This window comes from Oncorhynchus mykiss, chromosome 12 (assembly GCF_013265735.2).
Source record: "Oncorhynchus mykiss isolate Arlee chromosome 12, USDA_OmykA_1.1, whole genome shotgun sequence".
In the NCBI taxonomy this organism is placed as follows: domain Eukaryota; kingdom Metazoa; phylum Chordata; class Actinopteri; order Salmoniformes; family Salmonidae; genus Oncorhynchus; species Oncorhynchus mykiss.
The window spans coordinates 20,542,845-20,568,980 of record NC_048576.1 but is presented as its reverse complement, the minus strand read 5'-3'; the positions used below and the strand labels follow the sequence as shown (position 1 = coordinate 20,568,980).

General features: G+C 43.8%; 1 protein-coding gene across 7 annotated transcripts in view; it reads left to right on the top strand.

Moving 5' to 3' along the window:
* Window positions 1-26,136, top strand: part of LOC110537156 (PDZ and LIM domain protein 5) — a 111,354-nt gene that overhangs the window by 30,496 nt on the left and 54,722 nt on the right. The window lies entirely within an intron of this gene.

Genomic DNA, 26,136 nt, shown 5'->3' with positions numbered 1-26,136 from the left:
TGGAGTGCTGCAGAGACGGTTGTCCTTCTGGAAGGTTCTCCCATCTCCACAGAGGAACTTTGGAGCTCTGTCAGAGTGACTATCGGGTTCTTGGTCACCTCCCTGACCAAGGCCCTTTTCCCCCGATTTTTTGGTCAGACGGCTATAGCTCTAAGAAGAGTCTTGGTGGTTCCAAACTTTATTCATTTAAGAATTATGGAGGCCACTGCGTTCTTGGTGACCTTCAATGCTGCAGAAATTTTTTGGTACCCATCCCCAGATCTGTGCTTCGATACAATCCTGTCTCTGCACTCGACGCACAATTCTTGCTTGCTTTTGCTCTGACATGCACTATCAACTGTGGGACCTTTCCAAATCATGTCCAATCAATTTAATTGACCACAGGTGGATTCCAATCAAGTTGTAGAAATATCTCAAGGGTGATCAATGGAAACAGGATGCACCTGAGCTCAATTTTGAGTCTGTGTAACGGCTTTCTTCCTGGGAAGGAGAGGCGGACCAAAACGCAGCGTGATTAGGGTTAAACATCTTTAATAAAGACGAATACCGAGAAAACACTACAAATATACAAAACAATAAATGTGAAAACCGAAAACAGTCCTGTGTGGTGAAACACAGACACGGAAATAATCACCCATGAACCCCAACACAAAACAAGCTACCTAAATATGGTTCCCAATCAGAGACAATGACTAACACCTGCCTCTGATTGAGAACCATATGAGGCCAACCACAGAAACAGACAAACTAGACACACAACACAGATTGCCCACCCAGCTCACGTCCTGACCAATACTAAAACAAGGAAAACACACAAGAACTATGGTCAGAACATGACAGTCTGTTAGCGAAGGGTCTGAATACTTATGTAAATAAGGTAGTTCTGTTTTAAAGGTTTAATACTTTTGCAAACATTTCTAAAACCTGTTTTAGCTTTTGTCATTATGGGGTATTGTGTGTAGATTGATGAGGAAAAACATTTATTACATTTTAGAATAAGGCGTAACAAAATGTGGAAAAATGGGTCTGAATACTTTCCAAATGCACTGTACAGTGTGTACTGAATAACGGTATGCAACTGAATATGATGCGGACAAGTATGCTGTCAAAGTAAGTGTTCCATTCGTGATTAGCAGAGAAAGGGAACAGTACAGTATTCTTGGTGTCTGAGTGTCGGTGTCACTAATCTGTGAATTCTCCTGCTACAACACTCCTTTTTAGGTAACATCAGCTCAGCTTTCATTCAATGACCACATCCATTGAGTTTATGGATCATTAATCCAGTCACAGAGGGAGGAGGGTACAGAACTCTTGTTTCTCCTGCAGGGCTAAACGACGGCGAGATTGATTTACATGTCTGCTCACTGTTTACTGTAGGTTAGACGAGGATCAGCACACTAGCACAGTGTATGTTTTCCTCTTCTCTCTCACTCTCTCTCTCCATCCCTCCACCCCCCCCCCCCCCCCCCCCACACACACACACCTCTTTCCTCTCTCGATCTTGGTTTACCCTTTAGCAGGGACATGTAATACATAGGGTGAACAAGCATTTATTTACACACATTTTGCTACACCCGCAATAAGATCTGCTCAATATGTGTATGTAACCAATACAATTTGTTGCTCTATCTACCCCCATGTCTTATTATGGTGTTGCCATCTCTACCCTCATTTCTTATTATGGTGTTGCCATCTCTACCCCCGTGTCTTATTATAGTGTTGCTATCTCTACCCCCATGTCTTATTATGGTGTTGCTATCTGTACCCCCATGTCTTATTATGGTGTTGCCATCTCTACCCTCATTTCTTATTATGGTGTTGCCATCTCTACCCCCGTGTCTTATTATAGTGTTGCTATCTCTACCCCCATGTCTTATTATGGTGTTGCTATCTCTACCCCCATGTCTTATTATGGTGTTGCTATCTCTACCCCCATGTCTTATTATGGTGTTGCCATCTCTACCCCCATGTCTTATTATGGTGTTGCCATCTCTACCCCCATGTCTTATTATGGTGTTGCCATCTCTACCCCCATGTCTTATTATGGTGTTGTTATCTCTACCCCCATGTCTTATTATGGTGTTGCTATCTCTACCCCCATGTCTTATTATGGTGTTGCCATCTCTACCCCCATGTCTTATTATGGTGTTGCCATCTCTACCCCCATGTCTTATTATAGTGTTGCTATCTCTACCCCCATGTCTTATTATGGTGTTGCCATCTCTACCCCCATGTCTTATTATGGTGTTGCCATCTCTACCCCCATGTCTTATTATAGTGTTGCTATCTCTACCCTCATGTCTTATTATGGTGTTGCTATCTCTACCCCCATGTCTTATTATGGTGTTGCCATCTCTACCCCCATGTCTTATTATGGTGTTGCCATCTCTACCCCCATGTCTTATTATGGTGTTGCCATCTCTACCCCCATGTCTTATTATGGTATTGATATCTCTACCCCCATGTCTTATTATGGTGTTGCCATCTCTACCCCATATGTCTTATTATGGTATTGCTATCTCTACCCCCATGTCTTATTATGGTGTTGCCATCTCTACCCCATATGTCTTAATATGGTATTGATATCTCTACCCCCATGTCTTATTATGGTGTTGCCATCTCTACCCCATATGTCTTATTATGGTATTGCTATCTCTACCCCCATGTCTTATTATGGTGTTGCCATCTCTACCACCATGTCTTATTATGGTATTGATATCTCTACCCCCATGTCTTATTATGGTGTTGCCATCTCTACCCCATATGTCTTATTATGGTATTGCTATCTCTACCCCCATGTCTTATTATGGTGTTGCCATCTCTACCCCATATGTCTTATTATGGTATTGATATCTCTACCCCCATGTCTTATTATGGTATTGATATCTCTACCCCCATGTCTTATTATGGTATTGATATCTCTACCCCCATGTCTTATTATGGTGTTGCCATCTCTACCCCATATGTCTTATTATGGTATTGCTTATGTCATTCCATTCCAGCGTGGAGTCATCCCATTTACAGGACACTAAGATCAGATCACCCACATGGCATTGGACTGTATATGTAATAGATAGGCAGATAAACTGTGTGTGTGTTTTAATGTCAGCCTATGTCTCTGTTTCTTATGAGAGGAGGAATAAGGCCTGCACTGCACAGAGCAATAGTATTCCATTCCATTTCACATTTCAAAGTGCAGGGTTAAGGTAGAAGATGAGAGCCGTGGTTAAAATGTACCCCATTCAAAACATTAATGCTTCATCAGAATCTCAGGTTTCACAGTCAGTTGTGGCCCTAAGACTAATAGTATGTGAAGTAATCTTTCTAAATCAATAACATTGTTAAGCCTTATGCCTATACATGAAATTACTTATTTTACTCGCTAGGAAACATAAACTCTGTGAATTTCCTTACTTCTTAATCAAATTATTAGAATTAAGGAGGCATACAGTTGTCTGTAGTTGTCATTGATTGATAGTTCAGTGAGTAAACCCACCGCAGTAAAAGTTTTTCAGGTCAAGCTATCAGCAGGTATCAGGTTATGTTCGATGATTGTCCAGGATTTTCCCAGTAAACCATTAGTTTCTGTGAGGCTCACTCACATGGTATTGTAGTCACTTGGGGTTATATGGATTTGGCATCCGAATAGTGACATGATTTAGAGTTTTTGAGATGATCACTTTGGGGTCAATTCTGAGAGCAGGAACCACATTGGCTATTTACAGCAGTGCTGACTTTGGGCCAGTAAAAGCTGTTGTTATTGATTTGACGGAGCAGTTCCTTTGGTCTGGATCTTTTCTCACAGAGCTCTGTGATGTCACAGTAAACATCTACAGTATATTCTGTCTGGTCAGTCTTCTTTAGAGACATTGGCTGGGGGTTTTCTGATTTTCTCATGTAACCTCAGTCTGTTATTAAACACACAGTTCATGTTGCTCTGAATTTGTACTTCCTTGAGTGTAGTAGTACTTTTATAGAACACTGATCATTAGTGTGAGTTGTACTGGTTCAGGATTGTGCATGGGATTCATTCTAGAACCCTGAGCCCCAAAACATGAGAATTATCATTGCAGAGAGATTGAATGCCAACTACTCTACACAGAGCATAGCTAATGTGTGTTCCTGGGTCATTTAGTAACTAAACTATTTGAATGTTTATTTTAGATTAATGGGAATAAAGTGAACTTTACTCAAATGGTGGAGAGCTGTCTGGTCTTCAGCCTTGCTCTTGTTTGACATAGAACTGAGCTTTCACCAGAATCCCAGTCCAGAGAAAATAAATTAAAAACACCAAAACACCCTCTGGTATTTCAGGAAACCATAAAGACAGATCATGGTTTGCGTAGTAGAGACCAAACGACATACAGCCCAAATGTAAAAAGTTGATGAATAATGATTCTCTATCCGTTATCTGTCTCCAGTAATATCGTGTTAATACAATCTCTTCAAGAAGAATACGACTTAGAAATTGAAGACTTCACAAGTCCTTAAACTGATAGTACAGTATGTCATATGGACCCAATAAAGTGTGTTTGGCTTTCTCCCTCTTCTTGTCTCCATGCCTTCCTAGTCAAGCTTTAGTAGGGTTTATTCAGTCGGAGAGCACAATGGTTAGCGTTCTCTCTATTGGTGCAAGTTATCAGGGTGTGGATGGATTCATGTGAACGCTGTATTATCAGCCTGTGATTTGTGCTGTGCTACAGATGGGATCAGGGACAGGGGAGATAAAAAACCAGACCAAAAGAGAGGTAGAGAGAGTGGGAGAGAGAGAGAGGGGGGGGGGAGAGAGAGAGAAAGAGGGAGGGAGAGAGAGAGGGAGAGGGGGACAGAGAGAGACAGAGAGACAGAGAGAGAGAGAGAGAGAGAGAGTGGGTGGAGCGATCAAGAGAGAGAGAGAGAAAGGGTAGAGCGATAGAGAGAGAGAGAGAGAGAGAGAGAGAGAGAGAGAGAGAGAGAGAGAGAGAGAGAGAGAGAGAGAGAGAGAGAGAGAGAGAGAGAGAGAGAGAGAGAGAGAGAGAGAGAGAGAGAGAGAGAGAGAGAGAGAGAGAGAGAGAGAGAGAGAGAGAGAGAGAGAGAGAGAGAGAGAGAGAGAGAGAGAGAGAGAGAGAGAGAGAGAGAGAGAGAGAGAGAGAGAGAGAGAGAGAGAGAGAGAGAGAGAGAGAGAGAGAGAGAGAGAGAGAGAGAGAGAGAGAGAGAGAGAGAGAGAGAGAGAGAGAGAGAGAGAGAGAGAGAGAGAGAGAGTGGGTGGAGCGATCAAGAGATAGGGAGAAAGAGATCGAGATAGAGGGAGAGAGAGAGAGATAGAGAGGGTAGAGCGATCAACAGATAGGGAGAAAGAGAGAGCGAGAGAGAGAGAGAGAGCGGGAGAGAGAGAGAGAACCAACCAATCAAACTGGGAAAATTGTGATTTATTGCGATTGGAAGCGCAGACAGTAAAAAAGTCCAGATTGTTCATATTATAGATTTAAGGTCTAGTGGTTGTGGCTTTGTTAAATAGTGTGTGTGGTTACATTTCTACCCATTCAGATACTAATGGACACTAACAGTACGTCATCAACTCACACAGCGGGTGGATATCATATCTACCCTATGAAACACACATCTACAGTGGGTCTTTAGGTCTGCCTCAGTGATATTTACACCCCTCATTTAACTAGCCTTAGGCAATGGCTTGGTCTGGTCTTCCTGCATGAATCCCACATGCGCCCATAGAGCTAGTTTATGGTTTTTAGGGTTGCAAAATTCCGGGAACTTTCAATATATTCCCTTTTTTTATTTTATAAATCCTGGTTGGAGGATCCGGGTTTCCTGCTTACTCCCTCCTTATTCTGTTAATCCTCCAACTGGAAGTGTGTGGAAACCAGGGAATCTATTGAAAGTTGCTGGAATTTTGCATCCCTAATGATTTGATCTCATCACTGTGGGTTTAGGTGGTGTGTTTATTCTTAGTACTCTCTAGATTAAACTGAAATGCATCATGATAATAGGAAATTGTTTTCATTTTAACTTGAGACTGAGATTTGTTTTCTTGGATCAGACCCATATTTCACTGTTTACAGTAGGTTTCAGTCTCCTCCCCTCTTCTCTGTTGTCCTTCTATGCAGCTGTCTCTTGGCCCCTGTGAAACCAGTGATGGCCAGTCCATCTTTGATCTTATCAATAGATCCAGACTGCCTTGAAGTGCTGTGTTCCTCATAAAACGAGAACCTGATCATATCTTTTTATTTCCCCCAAATCCTAACCATCCCTGGAACTAGCAGGAGGGTATCAGCAGCAGAGAGCTGATTGAGAGCAGACGTCACGGTATTTCATGTTTAAAGCTGCTACTTTAACAGGCCAGAATACTGAGCCAGAAACACATCAACACGTCCACTCAGTGTCTGAGGATCAATGACAGATGGAATGGAAATGGCAGTCAGTCAATCACGACTGGATAATAAAGTACTGTGTTGGAGGGAAAGGGTTGTTAACGGGCTGACTAGGGGTGACATCCTGAACTAAATCAATTAATCCAGCTGTGTTGGGAGGGAAAGGGTTGTTAACGGGCTGACTAGGGGTGACATCCTGAACTACATCAATTAATCCAGCTGTGTTGGGAGGGAAAGGGTTGTTAACGGGCTGACTAGGGGTGACATCCTGAACTACATCAATTAATCCAGCTGTGTTGGGAGGGAAAGGGTTGTTAACGGGCTGACTAGGTGTGATATCCTGAACTACATCAATTAATCCAGCTGTGTTGGGAGGGAAAGGGTTGTTAACGGGCTGACTAGGTGTGACATCCTGAACTACATCAATTAATCCAGCTGTGTTGGAGGGAAAGGGTTGTTAACGGGCTGACTAGGGGTGACATCCTGAACTACATCAATTAATCCAGCTGTGTTGGGAGGGAAAGGGTTGTTAACGGGCTGACTAGGTGTGACATCCTGAACTACATCAATTAATCCAGCTGTGTTGGGAGGGAAAGGGTTGTTAACGGGCTGACTAGGTGTGACATCCTGAACTACATCAATTAATCCAGCTGTGTTGGGAGGGAAAGGGTTGTTAACGGGCTGACTAGGGGTGACATCCTGAACTACATCAATTAATCCAGCTGTGTTGGAGGGAAAGGGTTGTTAACAGGCTGACTAGGGGTGACATCCTGAACTACATCAATTAATCCAGCTGTGTTGGGAGGGAAAGGGTTGTTAACGGGTTGACTAGGTGTGACATCCTGAACTACATCAATTAATCCAGCTGTGTTGGGAGGGAAAGGGTTGTTAACGGGCTGACTAGGGGTGACATCCTGAACTACATCAATTAATCCAGCTGTGTTGGGAGGGAAAGGGTTGTTAACGGGCTGACTAGGTGTGACATCCTGAACTACATCAATTAATCCAGCTGTGTTGGGAGGGAAAGGGTTGTTAACGGGCTGACTAGGTGTGATATCCTGAACTACATCAATTAATCCAGCTGTGTTGGGAGGGAAAGGGTTGTTAACGGGCTGACTAGGTGTGACATCCTGAACTACATCAATTAATCCAGCTGTGTTGGGAGGGAAAGGGTTGTTAACGGGCTGACTAGGGGTGACATCCAGAACTACATCAATTAATCCAGCTTTAATTCAGATTCACACATCTTTCAGACACAACAATGTTTAATATGCCTTTTAGTCTTCTGATCTACAAAATGCATAGATCAATAGAACTGTGGGTTTCATAGCAATGCAATGCATTTTTCAGCCCAGATTCCATCTGTTTGGTCAGTGAGTCTGAGTAGTGTGTAGTCAGGCAGCTGCTTCCAATCTACCCTGATAGCATGGTGAAATAAAACAATTCTATCTATGCTTCCAGTAACTTATCACTCCATTTTGATTTATTTCACTCCACTGCTTTTCCTTCTTGGTTTGTTGAAAAATGTTAAACGTTTGAGATCAAGTCATTGGCCAGGAAGACAAACGAGACGGCAGGGCAACAGGAATGTCTGCTCTGGAGAAATCAGTTGGTCTGTGATCTGAATCTGAATTTGAAACATTTCAACATTTGACTTTTATTAAAACTCACACTACCTAACACCACACAACTCACAGTACCTAACACCACACAACTCACAGTACCTAACACCACACAACTCACACTACCTAACACCACACAACTCACACTACCTAACACCACACAACTCACAGTACCTAACACCACACAACTCACAGTACCTAACACCACACAACTCACAGTACCTAACACCACACAACTCACACTACCTAACACCACACAACTCACACTACCTAACACCACACAACTCACAGTACCTAACACCACACAACTCACAGTACCTAACACCACACAACTCACACTACCTAACACCACACAACTCACACTACCTAACACCACACAACTCACAGTACCTAACACCACACAACTCACACTACCTAACACCACACAACTCACAGTACCTAACACCACACAACTCACAGTACCTAACACCACACAACTCACAGTACCTAACACCACACAACTCACGCTACCTAACACCACACAACTCACGCTACCTAACACCACACAACTCACACTACCTAACACCACACAACTCACAGTACCTAACACCACACAACTCACAGTACCTAACACCACACAACTCACAGTACCTAACACCACACAACTCACACTACCTAACACCACACAACTCACACTACCTAACACCACACAACTCAGAGTACCTAACACCACACAACTCACAGTACCTAACACCACACAACTCACACTACCTAACACCTCACAACTCACAGTACCTAACACCACACAACTCACACTACCTAACACCACACAACTCACGCTACCTAACACCACACAACTCACGCTACCTAACACCACACAACTCACACTACCTAACACCACACAACTCACACTACCTAACACCACACAACTCACACTACCTAACACCACACAACTCACACTACCTAACACCACACAACTCACACTACCTAACACCACACAACTCACACTACCTAACACCACACAACTCACAGTACCTAACACCACACAACTCACACTACCTAACACCACACAACTCAGAGTACCTAACACCACACAACTCACAGTACCTAACACCACACAACTCACCCTACCTAACACCACACAACTCACACTACCTAACACCACACAACTCACGCTACCTAACACCACACAACTCACTCTACCTAACACCACACAACTCACACTACCTAACACCACCTAACATCACACAACTACCTAACATCACACGACTACCTAACACCACAAGAACTGAGAGAAGATGTCAGCCAACTCTTTCATAAAACCTTGTAGGTTTTATGTGTTTCTGATATATAAAGTTAATCATATGTTTAAACTTCATTTTCAAGTGATATGAACACAGTACATTAAATGGCTGACATATTTTGAGGCTTGTTTGATGCAAGGATGGGCGACTTTGATGGGGGTGAGGCCCACGAAAATCTGAAGTCATCATGAGTGTCAATGATTACTACGTTTAGATAGCTAGCCACTAGACTAACTTACTAGTCTAAAAAAGGTTAGCTGACACGGGCTAATTGAGCGACTATAAGTGAGTGACATAACATGAGAAAAACTGCTGATGCACAACCACATTTCAAAATTGCAACCTGTGTATGCTACTATTCTAACTTGCAGCAGTATGTTGAGACCCCGACTGAGTTAATAAAATATATACAGTGCCTTGCGAAAGTATTCGGCCCCCTTGAACTTTGCGACCTTTTGCCACATTTCAGGCTTCAAACATAAAGATATAAAACTGTATTTTTTTGTGAAGAATCAACAACAAGTGGGACACAATCATGAAGTGGAACGACATTTCTTGGATATTTCAAACTTTTTTAACAAATCAAAAACTGAAAGATTGGGCGTGCAAAATTATTCAGCCCCTTTACTTTCAGTGCAGCAAACTGTCTCCAGAAGTTCAGTGAGGATCTCTGAATGATCCAATGTTGACCTAAATGACTAATGATGATAAATACAATCCACCTGTGTGTAATCAAGTCTCCGTATAAATGCACCTGCACTGTGATAGTCTCAGAGGTCCGTTAAAAGCGCAGAGAGCATCATGAAGAACAAGGAACACACCAGGCAGTTCCGAGATACTGTTGTGAAGAAGTTTAAAGCCGGATTTGGATACAAAAAGATTTCCCAAGCTTTAAACATCCCAAGGAGCACTGTGCAAGCGATAATATTGAAATGGAAGGAGTATCAGACCACTGCAAATCTACCAAGACCTGGCCGTCCCTCTAAACTTTCAGCTCATACAAGGAGAAGACTGATCAGAGATGCAGCCAAGAGGCCCATGATCACTCTGGATGAACTACAGAGATCTACAGCTGAGGTGGGAGACTCTGTCCATAGGACAACAATCAGTCGTATATTGCACAAATCTGGCCTTTATGGAAGAGTGGCAAGAAGAAAGCCATTTCTTAAAGATATCCATAAAAAGTGTTGTTTAAAGTTTGCCACAAGCCACCTGGGAGACACACCAAACATGTGGAAGAAGGTGCTCTGGTCAGCTGAAACCAAAATTGAACTTTTTGGGAACAATGCAAAACGTTATGTTTGGCGTAAAAGCAACACAGCTGAACACACCATCCCCACTGTCAAACATGGTGGTGGCAGCATCATGGTTTGGGCCTTCTTTTCTTCAGCAGGGACAGGGAAGATTGTTAAAATTGATGGGAAGATGGATGGAGCCAAATACAGGACCATTCTGGAAGAAAACCTGTTGGAGTCTGCAAAAGACCTGAGACTGGGACGGAGATTTGTCTTCCAACAAGACAATGATCCAAAACATAAAGCAAAATCTACAATGGAATGGTTCAAAAATAAACATATCCAAGTGTTAGAATGGCCAAGTCAAAGTCCAGACCTGAATCCAATCGAGAATCTGTGGAAAGAACTGAAAACTGCTGTTCACAAATGCTCTCCATCCAACCTCACTGAGCTCGAGCTGTTTTGCAAGGAGGAATGGGACAAAATGTCAGTCTCTCGATGTGCAAAACTGATAGAGACATACCCCAAGCGACTTACAGCTGTAATCGCAGCAAAAGGTGGCGCTACAAAGTATTAACTTAAGGGGGCTGAATAATTTTGCACGCCCAATTTTTCAGTTTTTGATTTGTTAAAAAGTTTGATATATCCAATAAATGTCGTTCCACTTCATGATTGTGTCCCACTTGTTGTTGATTCTTTACAAAAAAATACAGTTTTATATCTTTTTGTTTGAAGCCTGAAATGTGGCAAAAGGTCACAAAGTTCAAGGGGGCCGAATACTTTCGCAAGGCACTGTATATCCGAGGGCCTTCTAAAGGGGTTCGCCAGTTGCCCATCCCTGGTTTAATGGTTATCAAGTAACACTACACAGAATCGGCTTTGTCGTTCTACCGGTTGGGACTTGATAGGATTGTAAGTACTCAGGAACTCTCCCTGTGTCTTTTTGCTTCAGAGCTGGTGGAAGCAGATCTCTCAGTATTATTACTCACGAACCAACCATGCATCCTGCTTACCGTGGACAATGGAGGTCTGCATGAGCTGCACCAGCAGGCCTTCAGTTTCACACATACTGCTTAATATGTCTGAAATCACAGTTAAACTGACATTTCCTGTGACAGTTTTCAGTTTTATGAAGAGTACACATTTACATCAACACACACACACACACACACACGCATGCATGCACACATACAGCTGTAGTTATGAATTTGTTGTTTTGTGTGTGACATATGGTAATCAGGTGATTGCCGTCATTAATTTATTTATCAATATCACCCATCCGCGGTGGCATTTTGTTTCTGGGCAAAGTAGGGCATTCAGTATTCAGTCTGAAGTACTGGTCTTGCTATTGGAATGTTTTGTTTGTGTTTTCATGGCATTAGTCGTGAAACTTGGGCCAGCTTATCTCCTGGGTCCTGGCTTTCAGCTTTCAGCAGCAGTGTGATTGCAGGAGGTAATGGCTGGAACCAGACCATGACAACCCAGCCAAAGACATAGATGGACAAGAGCCTGCCCTGTTCAAGTGGCTGTTAATAAGATGTTTTCCTCAAAGGAAAAGAACACTTGCTTTTCATCCCCTCCTCTCCTCTCCTCTCTTCTTTTATATCATCTTCTACTGTACCTCTTCCTCTGCTCTCCTCTCTTATTTTATATCATCTTCTACTGTACCTCTTCCTCTGCTCTCTCCTCTGCTCTCTTCTGTTCTTTTATATCATCTTCTACTGTACCTCTTCCTCTGCTCTCCTCTCTTATTTTATATCATCTTCTACTGTACCTCTTCCTCTGCTCTCTTCTCTCCTCTCCTCTGCTCTCCTCTCCTCTCTTCTTTTATATCATTTTCTACTGTACCTCTTCCTCTGCTCTCTTCTCTCCTCTCCTCTCCTCTCTTCTTTTATATCATTTTCTACTGTACCTCTTCCTCTGCTCTCTTCTCTCCTCTCCTCTCCTCTCCTCTCTTCTTTTATATCATCTTCTACTGTACCTCTTCCTCTGCTCTCCTCTCCTCTCTTCTTTTATATCATCTTCTACTGTACCTCTTCCTCTGCTCTCTTCTCTCCTCTCCTCTTCTCTCTTCTTTTATATCATTTTCTACTGTACCTCTTCCTCTGCTCTCTTCTCTCCTCTCCTCTCCTCTCTTCTTTTATATCATTTTCTACTGTACCTCTTCCTCTGCTCTCTTCTCTCCTCTCCTCTCCTCTCCTCTCTTCTTTTATATCATCTTCTACTGTACCTCTTCCTCTGCTCTCCTCTCTCCTCTCCTCTCCTCTCTTCTTTTATATCATTTTCTACTGTACCTCTTCCTCTGCTCTCTTCTCTCCTCTCCTCTCCTCTCTTCTTTTATATCATTTTCTACTGTACCTCTTCCTCTGCTCTCTTCTCTCCTCTCCTCTCCTCTCCTCTCTTCTTTTATATCATCTTCTACTGTACCTCTTCCTCTGCTCTCTTCTCTCCTCTCCTCTCCTCTCCTCTCTTCTTTTATATCATCTTCTACTGTACCTCTTCCTCTGCTCTCCTCTCTTCTTTTATATCATCTTCTACTGTACCTCTTCCTCTGCTCTCCTCTCCTCTCTTCTTTTATATAATTTTCTACTGTACCTCTTCCTCTGCTCTCTTCTCTCCTCTCCTCTCCTCTCTTCTTTTATATCATTTTCTACTGTACCTCTTCCTCTGCTCTCTTCTCTTCTCTCCTCTGCTCTCTCCTCTCCTCTCCTCTCTTCTTTTATATCATTTTCTACTGTACCTCTTCCTCTGCTCTCTTCTCTCCTCTCCTCTCCTCTCTTCTTTTATATCATTTTCTACTGTACCTCTTCCTCTGCTCTCCTCTCTTCTTTTATATCATCTTCTACTGTACCTCTTCCTCTGCTCTCCTCTCCTCTCTTCTTTTATATCATCTTCTACTGTACCTCTTCCTCTGCTCTCTTCTCTCCTCTCCTCTCCTCTCTTCTTTTATATCATTTTCTACTGTACCTCTTCCTCTGCTCTCTTCTCTCCTCTGCTCTCTCCTCTCCTCTCCTCTCTTCTTTTATATCATCTTCTACTGTACCTCTTCCTCTGCTCTCCTCTCCTCTCTTCTTTTATATCATCTTCTACTGTACCTCTTCCTCTGCTCTCTTCTCTCCTCTCCTCTCCTCTCTTCTTTTATATCATTTTCTACTGTACCTCTTCCTCTGCTCTCTTCTCTCCTCTGCTCTCTTCTCTCCTCTCCTCTCCTCTCTTCTTTTATATCATCTTCTACTGTACCTCTTCCTCTGCTCTCTTCTCTCCTCTGCTCTCCTCTCCTCTCTTCTTTTATATCATTTTCTACTGTACCTCTTCCTCTGCTCTCCTCTCTTCTTTTATATCATCTTCTACTGTACCTCTTCCTCTGCTCTCCTCTCCTCTCTTCTTTTATATCATCTTCTACTGTACCTCTTCCTCTGCTCTCTTCTCTTCTCTCCTCTCCTCTCTTCTTTTATATCATTTTCTACTGTACCTCTTCCTCTGCTCTCTTCTCTCCTCTGCTCTCTTCTCTCCTCTCCTCTCCTCTCTTCTTTTATATCATTTTCTACTGTACCTCTTCCTCTGCTCTCTTCTCTCCTCTGCTCTCTCCTCTCCTCTCCTCTCTTCTTTTATATCATCTTCTACTGTACCTCTTCCTCTGCTCTCCTCTCCTCTCTTCTTTTATATCATTTTCTACTGTACCTCTTCCTCTGCTCTCTTCTCTTCTCTCCTCTCCTCTCCTCTCTTCTTTTATATCATCTTCTACTGTACCTCTTCCTCTGCTCTCTTCTCTTCTCTCCTCTCCTCTCCTCTCTTCTTTTATATCATTTTCTACTGTACCTCTTCCTCTGCTCTCTTCTCTTCTCTCCTCTCCTCTCCTCTCTTCTTTTATATCATCTTCTACTGTACCTCTTCCTCTGCTCTCCTCTCCTCTCTTCTTTTATATCATTTTCTACTGTACCTCTTCCTCTGCTCTCCTCTCTCCTCTCCTCTCCTCTCTTCTTTTATATCATTTTCTACTGTACCTCTTCCTCTGCTCTCTTCTCTCCTCTCCTCTCCTCTCTTCTTTTATATCATCTTCTACTGTACCTCTTCCTCTGCTCTCTTCTCTCCTCTGCTCTCTCCTCTCCTCTCTTCTTTTATATCATTTTCTACTATACCTCTTCCTCTGCTCTCTTCTCTCCTCTGCTCTCTCCTCTCCTCTCCTCTCCTCTCTTCTTTTATATCATTTTCTACTGTACCTCTTCCTCTGCTCTCTTCTCTCCTCTGCTCTCTCCTCTCCTCTCCTCTCTTCTCTCCTCTGCTCTCTTCTCTCCTCTGCTCTCTTCTCTCCTCTATTCTTTTATATCATTTTCTACTGTACCTCTTCCTCTGCTCTCTTCTCTCCTCTGCTCTCTTCTCTTCTCTCCTCTGCTCTCTTCTCTCCTCTCCTCTCTTCTTTTATATCATTTTCTACTGTACCTCTTCCTCTGCTCTCTTCTCTCCTCTGCTCTCTTCTCTCCTCTCCTCTCTTCTTTTATATCATTTTCTACTGTACCTCTTCCTCTGCTCTCTTCTCTCCTCTGCTCTCTTCTCTTCTCTCCTCTGCTCTCTTCTCTCCTCTGCTCTCTTCTCTCCTCTGCTCTCTTCTCTCCTCTCCTCTGCTCTCATCTCTCCTCTCATCTCTCCTCTCTTTTCTACTCTCATCTCTCCTCTCTTCTCTCCTCTCATCCCTCCTCTCTTTTCTACTCTCATCTCTCCTCTCCTCTCTTCTCCTCTCATCTCCTATCTTTTCTCCTTTTCTCCTCTCTTCTCTCTTTTCTCCTCTCATATCTCCTCTCATCTCTCCTCTCTTTTCTCATCTCTTCTCTTTTCTCATCTCTCCTCTCTTCTCCTCTCATATCTCCTCTCAGCTCTCCTCTCTTTTCTCCTCTTCTCTCTTTTCTCCTCTCACCTCTCCTCTCTTTTCTCCTTTCTTCTCTCTTCTCTTCTTTTATATCATCCTCTACTGTACCTCTTCCTCTGCTCTCTTCTCTCCTCTCTTTTTTCCTCTCTTCTTTCTTTTCTTCTCTCCTCTATCCTCTCTTCTCTACTCTCTTTTCCTGTTCTGGTATTCTTCCCAACGGAACATTCTGTGCAGGCTGTAACAGGTGAGTGGTATAAAAGGCAAGATGCCACCTGCACCTCAACTCTCTGCCACACCATGTTCTTTCTGGGCCATTTGTCCTGCTTGTACTGGCCCAGCAGGTTGTGGTTTAGCTGAACAGCACACCGACCGAGGAATGCTGCCTCCACAGATTAATCCCAGTGATTCTACAAGGCAGAGGGTTCAGGGCCTTTAATCATATTTTATAGATACATGCTGGGGCTGTTGCCTTGTCTCCACACAGTAACTACATCTATTCATATTTCAGTTTATTGCCGTTTAAAGAAGTTTGAGGATTTTATTCACATGGTGCTGGAGGTCCCAGGGTGCTCTGTTGGTAGAGCATGGCACTCGCAACGCCAGGGTTGTATGTTCGATTCCCATGGGGGACCAGTACAATATTAAAAATGTAGACACTTACTACTGTAAGCTGCTCTGTATAAGAGTGTTTGTGTGAAGGTAAATGAAATAGAGAATCTGATTTGCTCTGACCCAGTGGATGTTTTAAAACAGCCATGTGTTGATCAGTGTTTGCAATATATCATTTTCTGTTTGAGGACATGCGGTTGTCAGTCACAGACGGCATTGTCTCTATCAGGCTGTTACAGATGTAGGATGTTAATGTGATCACCATGTTGCAGGAGAACATTCATGCAATGGAAGTATAACACTTGTAGTGTATTTGAGGATTAAAAAGACTTCTGGAGTTTGTAATTTCCACTTTGAAATTTCAGACGTGATTTTCCCTTACGAAAAATATAGGAACCCTTACAAAAATGTCCAATAATTATAATCCACATTTCCTGCAGGATTATTTTCCTGCTATAGCAAACTGTCTCAAATTAAGATCCTACATCTGCAGTAACAACTCCATATAAGGCCCTCACACTGCCTCAGACATCACATCCATTTCCCAAGCACTCACAAGTCACTTCCTCTAATTTGACTCCTTAATTCTACAACCACTCTGCCTACACCTCTGGTGTAGGTGTGTATACTAAACTTGTTGATTTATACATTTACATCATTTAGCAGATGCTCTTATCCAGAGCAATTAGGGTGAAGTGCACAATATGAAAATGTCATGTATTCAAATGTTGGGATAAAAGATATCATATCAGATCAACTACAACATCCTTCATGAGTTTTATAATATTGCCCCTTTTTAACAGTTAGTTTAAATCAATTATTTGATCAATATATTTTGACATGATCTGGATTGCTAGAATTCTACACACCGGACAGGGAAGCCAACTGTAGCTCCAATGTTTCTGGCAGGATTTCTAGAGAAATAACTCAAGGAATAATACCACTACATCTACAACTGCTGCTCTTTGTCTTCGTGAGAAACTTTGTTCTGCACATCAAAGCTCTCCTAAAGCTCCACTTATCTTCCTCAGTCACTCTCCGTCCAAACCCCCATCCCCCTGCCATCTGGTTCTGAGAATAACAAGTCATCTGCTGTTGGTTCCTATTCCATTATTCTTTTATCATGCTTGCCTAATCTAACAATCACCCTCATAATAATAGGAGCATTGATCAGTAAACGTTTTAATTCAAGCAGTTTATTAGTCCTGAATTAGATTGATATGTTCATGTTGTTATTGTTTGATTATCTGATTACAAGGGCTAATTGTCTTGTAAAAGACAGATGGGACGTGCATGGATACAATGAGTGGTTATTGAAGGGGAGGAACGATGTCCTGGTGTACTCTCTCTGTATGGTGAGTCACAGTGGAGATGAAGAGACACCGTTCTCACGTCACACCACACCACTGTGAAGACTGTGTCAGAAACCACAGCTTAATAGAGATGTATATGTTTCCTCTGTGAAAGAGGCACTACTCTTAAAGCCAATACCAGAGATGATTTCACCTAGATGGAATGCAAAATAAGGTTCCTCTCATTAGACCAGAGGGAAGAGCATGGTCCCGGGTTAACTTGGTAATACCACTTCAGCCTCACCTGTTATTGATTCCAACCGCTAACTACTAACTAATCCTGGCCCTGTGGCACTGTTCAGGTTCAGTCACCAGCTCACAGAGAAACGCTCAGAAACGCTCAGAACTCTGGTGTCATCCTGGTGGAACATTCATTCATTACCCGTAACTAGCCAGTAATAGAGGGGGCAGTTCTGTGGTGAAACCAGCGCCACAGCCACACAGCAGCAACCAGCAGCATGCATCATGTGGTTAGATCACATTCAAAGAGGAGGGAAATATGGAAGATATGTCATCCACTGGGACGGCTGCCTCGTTCTCATCTTACACATGTAATGAGAAGCATTCTGGTGCCTCTTCTGAAACAGAATAATGTTTGTCTTTTGTGCTGTTGTTGAGTGGACGGGGAATGGTGGTCTGTCAGTCATATTTATTTCATATGAGGACCTAAGCTCTTTTAGGATTTCACTATTACGATATTACATAGCAAGATAGTTAGCCGCTCATTATATAAAATAATAATGTGACAATGGGTGTCTGAATGAGTGTGCCGGTAGGTAGCCTAGTGGTTAGTGCATTGGGCCAGTAACCGAAATGTTGCTTGAATGAATCCCAGAGCTGACAAGGTAAAAAATCTGTTATTCTGAAAAAGGCAGTTGACCCACTGTTCCTAGGTCGTCATTGTAAATAATAATTTGTTCTTAACTGACTTGCCTAGTTAAGTATTGTTTATGTGTAACTCTGTGTTGTTTTTGTCGCACTGCTTTGCTTTATCTTGGCCAGGTTGCAGTTGTAAATGAGAACTTGTTCTCCACTGGCCGACCTGGTTAAATAAAGGTGTTCTCCACTGGCCGACCTGGTTAAATAAAGGTGTTCTCCACTGGCCGACCTGGTTAAATAAAGGTGAAACAAATAAACAATTTAACAAATACCACCTCTAAGGACTGTATCCAGGCACTCCGAGTTGCGTTGTGCACAAGAACAGCCCTTTGCCGTGGTATATTGGCCATATACCACACCCCCTCAGGCCTTATTGCTTAAGTAAAGCACACAGACAGTATACTTTTATCCGAGCTTTAAAAGGAAGAAAAGGGAAGCATAGCCTCTGTCTTAAAAGCACTGTTTCTGGAGATGATGATGAGAATGTATCATACCAAATATAGACTAAGGTACATTGTTTTCTTCCTTCATGGAGGGATTCTAGATGGCTAAAGGGTAAGGCTGTCCCAAACTGAAATATCACCCCTGCCGCTGCACTTCACGTGGCTGTTCTACTCAAGCACACATGCACATTTCCTTGACCATAACCCACACACTGGAATCCTGTTGGATGCTTAGACTGAGCTGTGCTCCCTCCCATAACCCTGCTGTTGACACTGTCATTGACCCCAGGGCACTGGAGGGACTGAGAAGCGCTGTTTTGTGTTGGTCAGACTGGGTCAGCTGGCTCTCGTCTGGTCTGGTCTTGGCCTGGTCTAGGTCTTGTCTGGGCCTTGTCTGGGCCTGGGGAATGGAGCATGGAATAGCTGTTCTCCAGGGATGCTTAGACTCACTGTAATAGAGCTTGTACTGTATTTACCAAGCCTCAGATTGGCCACCAATTACACCCCAGAGAGCAGTTGAAGTAGTTTCACTTAACAGTCTTAAAGAGAAATGAGTCAAGGCTTTGTGGGTTTTACTGGGCTACTGTGCTGTGTGTGTGCATAAGTGTGTGCCGGTCTACTTAAAAATATAGTATGCCTGTGAAGTTACGGTATGCATACAGTATGCCTGAGCTATGCTTCCTGTACTTCCTGCAGGTTTTACATTCTGATTTCCTTGATAAAATAAACTGCAACAAAGAACAAGGAAACTAGGAAAATGTGTCATGGGGTCACCCCCACTTTTTCTCTCTCATGAAGCCTACGCTATAGCACTCCTGACTTCCAGGCAGTACAGTACAGAACAGTCTGCTCTTGATTCCTTTGTTTCTACCTACTGAGGTTATCTAACTTCCTGAATCAGAGGGATTCCTGGGCAGCGGAGCCAGAGAGGGAGAGAACATCCTGTGTGTTCAGGTCTTCACAGCGTCATGCTGCTCAACCTGCAGCCTTTATTCCACCTTGCACACAATGCAGTGAATGGAGTGAATAGTTGCTTCATTGACAGCCTAGGCTGAGGCTCTCCTCTGGCTGAATAATCACTAATGTGACTCAGAGACTCTGTGATGAGGTGGCCTGAAAACACTAACAACTGCTGTTGCTGTGGAACGAGAGGTATCCTCCATCTTTGGTGATGTAATCACAAATTGAGGAAGCTTAGCCCGCCTATATTAAGACCCGATACACTATACCTTTACTATACCTTTACCTTTATTATAATAATAGTGACAGATAGAGAAGAGAGGTCCACCCTCTATAAAATGTTGCTTCTGTCTGTCTCGGCATGCTTCAGCATAATGGGCTGCAGGTCTCCCACAGACACTACACTAGTATGTCAAGTTAACTTCTTAGTGATCCCTTCGCACGCCGGGATTGATTTGACAACACCCAGTGAAATAGCAGGGCGCCAAATTCAAAAACAGAAATACTAATAATAATAATTCATGAATCATACAAGTGTTATACATCGGTTTAAATATGAACTTCTTGTTAATCCTGCCACAGTGTCAGATTTCAAAAAAGGCTTTACGGCGAAAGCAAACCATGCTATTACCTGAGGACAGCACCCCATTAAACAAACACATGAAAATTGCATTTCAACCCGCCAGCCGCGACACAAAAGTAAAAAATAACGATATAATTCATGCCTTACCTATGAAGATCAACTTCTGTTGGCACTCCAAATCAAATGTATTTATATAGCCCTTCTTACATCAGCTGATATCTCAAAGTGCTGTGCGGAAACCCAGTCTAAAACCCCAAACAGCAAGCAATGCAGGTGTAGAAGCACGGTGGCTAGGAAAAACTCCCTAGAAAGGCCAAAACCTAGGAAGAAACCTAGAGAGGAACCAGGCTATGAGGGGTGGCCAGTCCTCTTCTGACTGTGCCAGGTGGAGATTATAACAGAACATGGCCAAGATGTTCAAATTTTCATAAATGACCAGTATGGTCAAATAATAATAATCACAGTAGTTGTTGAGGGTGCAACAAGTCAGCACCTCAGGAGTAAATGTCAGTTGGCTTTTCATAGCCGATCATTAAGAGTATCTCTACCGCTCCTGCTGTCTCTAGAGAGTTGAAAACAGCAGGTCTGGGACACGTAGCACGTCCGGTGAACAGGTCAGGGTTCCATAGCCGCAGGTAGAACAGTTGAAACTGGAGCAGCAGCACGGCCAGGTGGACTGGGGACAACAAGGAGTCATCATGCCAGGTAGTCCTGAGGCATGGTCCTAGGGCTCAGGTCCTCCGAGAGAGAGAAAGAGAGAATTAGAGAGAGCATACTTAAATTCACACAGGACACCGGATAAGACAGGAGAAGTACTCCCGATATAACAGACTGACCCTAGCCCCCCGACACATAAACTACTGCAGCATAAATACTGGAGGCTGAGACAGGAGAGGTCAGGAGATACTGTGGCCCCATCCGATGATACCCCCGGAGAGGGCCAAACAGGCGGAATATAACCACACCCACTTTTCCAAAGCACAGCCCCCCACACCACTAGAGGGATATCTTCAACCACCAAATTACCGTCCTGAGACAAGGCCGAGTATAGCCCACGAAGATCTCCGCCACGGCACAACCCAAGGGGGTCGCCAACCCAGACAGGAAGATAACGTCAGTGACTCAACCCACTCAAGTGACGCACCCCTCCTAGGGACAGCATGGAAGAGCACTAGTAAGCCAGTGACTCAGCTTTGATATCTCAATATGTCCATTAAACATCACAAATGGTCCTTTTGTTCGATTAATTCTGTCGTTATATCTCCAAGATGTCCATTTATTTGGCGCGTTTGATCCAGATAAACACTGGTTCCAACTTGCGCAACATGACTACAAAGTAGTCACTTGATCCAAACATTTCCAACAACTTTCCTAATCCAACTTTAGGAATTTTTAAACGTAAATAATCAATCAAATTTAAGACGGGACAAACTGTGTTCAATACCGGATGAAAACAAAGTGGAGCGAACTTTCAAGTCGCGCACCCCAACCACAACCGTACAATAGACTCGACCCTCATTCTGAACAGCCCTACTTCTTCATTTCTCAAAGGAAAAACATCAACCAATTTCTAAAGACTGTTGACATCTAGTGGAAGCGATATGAACTGCAAGCAAGTTCCTAGATCCATATAGAAAACCCATTAAAAAGAGAGTGTCCCCAAAATGAAAATTTCTGGATGGTTTGTCCTCGGGGTTTCGCATGCCAAATAAGTTCTGTTATACTCACAGACATCATTGGATAGAGTGTTTCCTATCCAAATCTACCAATTATATGCATATCCTAGCTTCCGGGCCTGATTAGCAGGCAGTTTACTTTGGGCACACTTTTCATCCGAACGTGAAAATAGTGCCCCCTAGCCGTAAGAAGTTTAATACACTGAGTGTACAAATCATTATGCTCTTTCCATGACATAGACTGACCAGGTCATTCATTCCATGTAGAACGATTTATTGGTGTCACCTGTTAAATCCACTACAATCAGTGTAGATGAAGGTGAGGAGACAGTAGGTGCCAGGCACACCGGTTTGTGTCAAGAATTGCAACTCTGCTGTTTTTTTTACGCTAAACAGTTTCCCGTGTGTATCAAGAATGGTCCACCACCCAAAGGACATCCAGCCAACTTGACAGAACTGTGGGAAGCATTAGAGTCAACATGGGCCAGCATCCCTGTGGAACGCTTTCGACACCTCGTAGAGTCCATGCCCTGTTCTTAGAGCAAAAGGGGGTGCAACTTAATATTAGGAAGGTGTTCCTTATGTTTTGTGCACTCAATGTATGTCTAGCATTGGTGTGCCTTCTAAACCACAGGAATTTAGACCCATATAACATAACTGTGAGAGGTGAGGTTCCTTGCATAATAAAGCTACTCATGTTATTTTATGGATGCAGGTGGTTCAGAGCAGGCGGTTCTGAGCTCTGTTTGGTCCAGTGTAATGTCTCCACAGGTGTTGAGTGTACGGGGGCGTGTTGAGTGTACAGGGGAAGTGTTGAGTGTACAGGGGGAGTGTTGAGTGATTGACGAGCTGAACGCTAGGCAGGCTTGTGTCATCGCCGCCTGCCACACCTGGGAGATAGTCATCCCCGTTGTTGTGGTTTCATCAGGCTGCTTCCTGTCAGGACATATCCTGTGTTACTGTGTTAGCGCCAGCATACAGCTTCAGGCTGGCCGGTCGCCTGGGTCAGACAAACGGGTGGTAGTTTACTCTTGTGGGTTTGCTGTGTATTAGGGTCTAATGGATAGAAGGGTAAAGGGAAGGGAAAAGGTGTTGCATTTGTCAGGAATGTACATTATTTGTTTTTTTAATAGTTTTTATAGTTTACGATTTACTGTAAGTCCTAAAACTCTTAAGCTACTGTATATCTCATGACTGAGATTTTATTTTAAATACAAAAAGTATTTAAAATCTCTGTTCCTGTTCTAAATAGTCTGTACTTCTGAAACCTTCCCCGCAGGCTCTCATCATAATGAACATAGATCTAAGGTGACTTCAAGCGATTAGTGCTTATCGCTTTGTACTTTCATAGATAACAACACAGACTGAAACTATGATCTACTGTACCCGTTTCTATGTCCCCCAGCCGTTCCTCTCCTCTCCTTCACAACACAACAGACCAGGCAGTCAGCTAAAGTCATTACTGGAGCTCAGATAAAATCACATCCTTCCTCCAAGAGCAACATCCCTCCTCATCGTTTCTCAGGCCCTACATCACAACTTATCACTGGTGATCTGATCAAGCAAACAGTAGTATTTAACACAATTTTTTCTCAGTACATAGCAGACACAGAGGATCAAGGGATCTAGTAGATTACTGTCTACCTCAGTCTGACCTTGACCATAGATAGAATACATTAGATAATACAGTCATATGGCTAGCCTTTAGGCCAGGGTTGGGCAAACTACGGCCAAGAACAAAGGGGGGGTCAAAATCAAAAATAACAGTCAGTATCTGGTGTGGCCACCAGCTGCATTAAGTACTGCAGTGCATCTCCTTCTCATGGACTGCACCAGATTTGCCAGTTCTTGCTGTGAGATGTTACCCCACTCTTCCACCAAGGTACCTGCAAGTTCCCAGACATTTCTGGGGAGAATGGCCCTAGCTCTCACCCTCCAATCCAACAGGTCTTAGACATTCCTGTCCTGCAGGAAATCACGCACAGAACGAGCAATATGGCTGGTGGCATTGTCATGCTGGAGGGTCATGCCAGGATGAGCCTGCAGGAAGGGTACCACATGAGGGAGGAGGATGTCTTCCCTGTAACGCACAGTGTTGAGATTGCCTGCAATGACAACAAGCTCAGTCCGATGATGACCAACCCTCGACCTCCAAATCGATCCTGCTCCAGAGTGCAGGCCTCGGTGTAATGCTCATGCCTTCGAACGATAAACGCGAATCCGACCATCACCCCTGGTGAGACAAAACCGCAACTCGTCAGTGAAGAGCACTTTTTGCCAGTCCTGTCTGGTCCAGCGACGGTGGGTTTGTACCCATAGGCGATGTTGTTGCCGGTGATGTCTGGTGAGGACTAGCCTTACAAAAGGGCTACAAGCCCTCTTTCAGCCTATCTGAGCACTGATAGAGAAATTGTGCGTTCCTGGACAGTTGTTGTTGCCATCCTGTGTCCATCCTGTCTCCTTGTAGTGCTGTCTTAGGCGTTTCACAGTACGGACATTGCAATTTATTGCCCTGGCCACATCTGCAGTCCTCATGCCTCCTTGCAGAATGCCTAAGGCATGCTCACGCAGATAAACAGAGACCCTGGGCATTTTTCTTTTGGTATTTTTCAGAGTCAGTAGAAAGGCCTCTAGTGTCCTAAGTTTTCATAACTGTGACCTTAATTGCCTACTGTCTGTAAGCTGTTAGTGTCTTAACAACCGTTCCACAGGTGCATGTTCATTAATTGTTAATGGTTCATTGAACAAGCATGGGAAACAGTGTTTAAACCCTTTACAATGAAAATCTGTGAAGTTATTTGGATTTTTACGAATTATCTTTGAAAGACAGGGTCCTGAAAAAGGGCCATTTCTTTTTTTGTTGAGTTTATCTGCGGTCCTCTGCTTTAGGCCGTTACACCCCTGCTTTAGGCCGTTACACCCCTGCTTTAGGCCGTTACACCCCTGCTTTAGGCCATTACCCCCCGCTTTAGGCCGTTACACCTCTGCTTTGGGCCGTTACACCCCTGCTTTGGGCCGTTACACCCCTGCTTTAGGCCGTTACCCCCCGCTTTAGGCCGTTACACCTCTGCTTTGGGCCGTTACACCCCTGCTTTGGGCCGTTACACCCCCGCTTTGGGCCGTTACCCTCCCGCTTTAGGCCGTTACACCCCTGCTTTGGGCAGTTACACCCCTGCTTTAGGCCGTTACACCCCTGCTTTAGGCCGTTACACCCCTGCTTTGGGCCGTTACACCCCTGCTTTGGGCCGTTACACCCCTGCTTTGGGCCATTACCCTCCCGCTTTAGGCCGTTACACCCCTGCTTTGGGCCGTTACACCCCTGCTTTGGGCCGTTACACCCCTGCTTTGGGCCGTTACACCCCTGCTTTGGGCCGTTACCCTCCCGCTTTAGGCCGTTACACCCCTGCTTTGGGCCGTTACACCCCTGCTTTGGGCCGTTACACCCCTGCTTTGGGCCGTTACCCTCCCACTTTAGGCCGTTACACCCCTGCTTTGGGCCGTTACACCCTTGCTTTAGGCCGTTACACCCCTGCTTTAGGCCGTTACACCCCTGCTTTGGGCCGTTACACCCCTGCTTTAGGCTGTAACAGTAAACTGGAGCTTTGTCAGGAGATTGTAACTTCATGGGAACATCTTCATCATAAGCACCTCTAATCAAAGGTTATGGGTAACATATGACCCTCGGCCTGTCTTTACCTTGGGGATACCTTTCTTTCTAAATCAAAGCCAAGGGGGTTAGAAGAACATAGAGTGCATTAGTCCCTAATGGAAAAGTGTTGGAATGTGTTCTACTTCAACCCACTGTTTGATTTAGAAGTCAGAGACATGCATGCCACCTAGGACCTAGATAGTCAAATCATTAGCTGTCCAGACAGATATATGACATGCTTCCCTCCTTCTCAGATCAAAGAGGGCCTGTCTGTCAGTCTGTCTGACTGCACACACAGCATGTGTAGTGGGCCTGTCTGTCTGTATTCACAGCATGTGTAGAGGGCCTGTCTTTCTGTCTCTCTGACTGTACACACAGCATGTGTAAAAGGCCTGTCTGTATGTCTGACTGACTGTACACACAGCATGTGTAAAGGAACTGTCTGTCTGTATTCACAACATGTGTAGAGGGCCTGTCTGTCTGTCTGTCTCTCTGACTGCACACACATCATGTGTAGAGGGCCTGTCTGTCTGTCTGTCTCTCTGACTGCACACACAGCATGTGAGAGGGTCTGTCTGTCTGTCTGTCTGTCTGTCTGTCTGTCTGTCTGTCT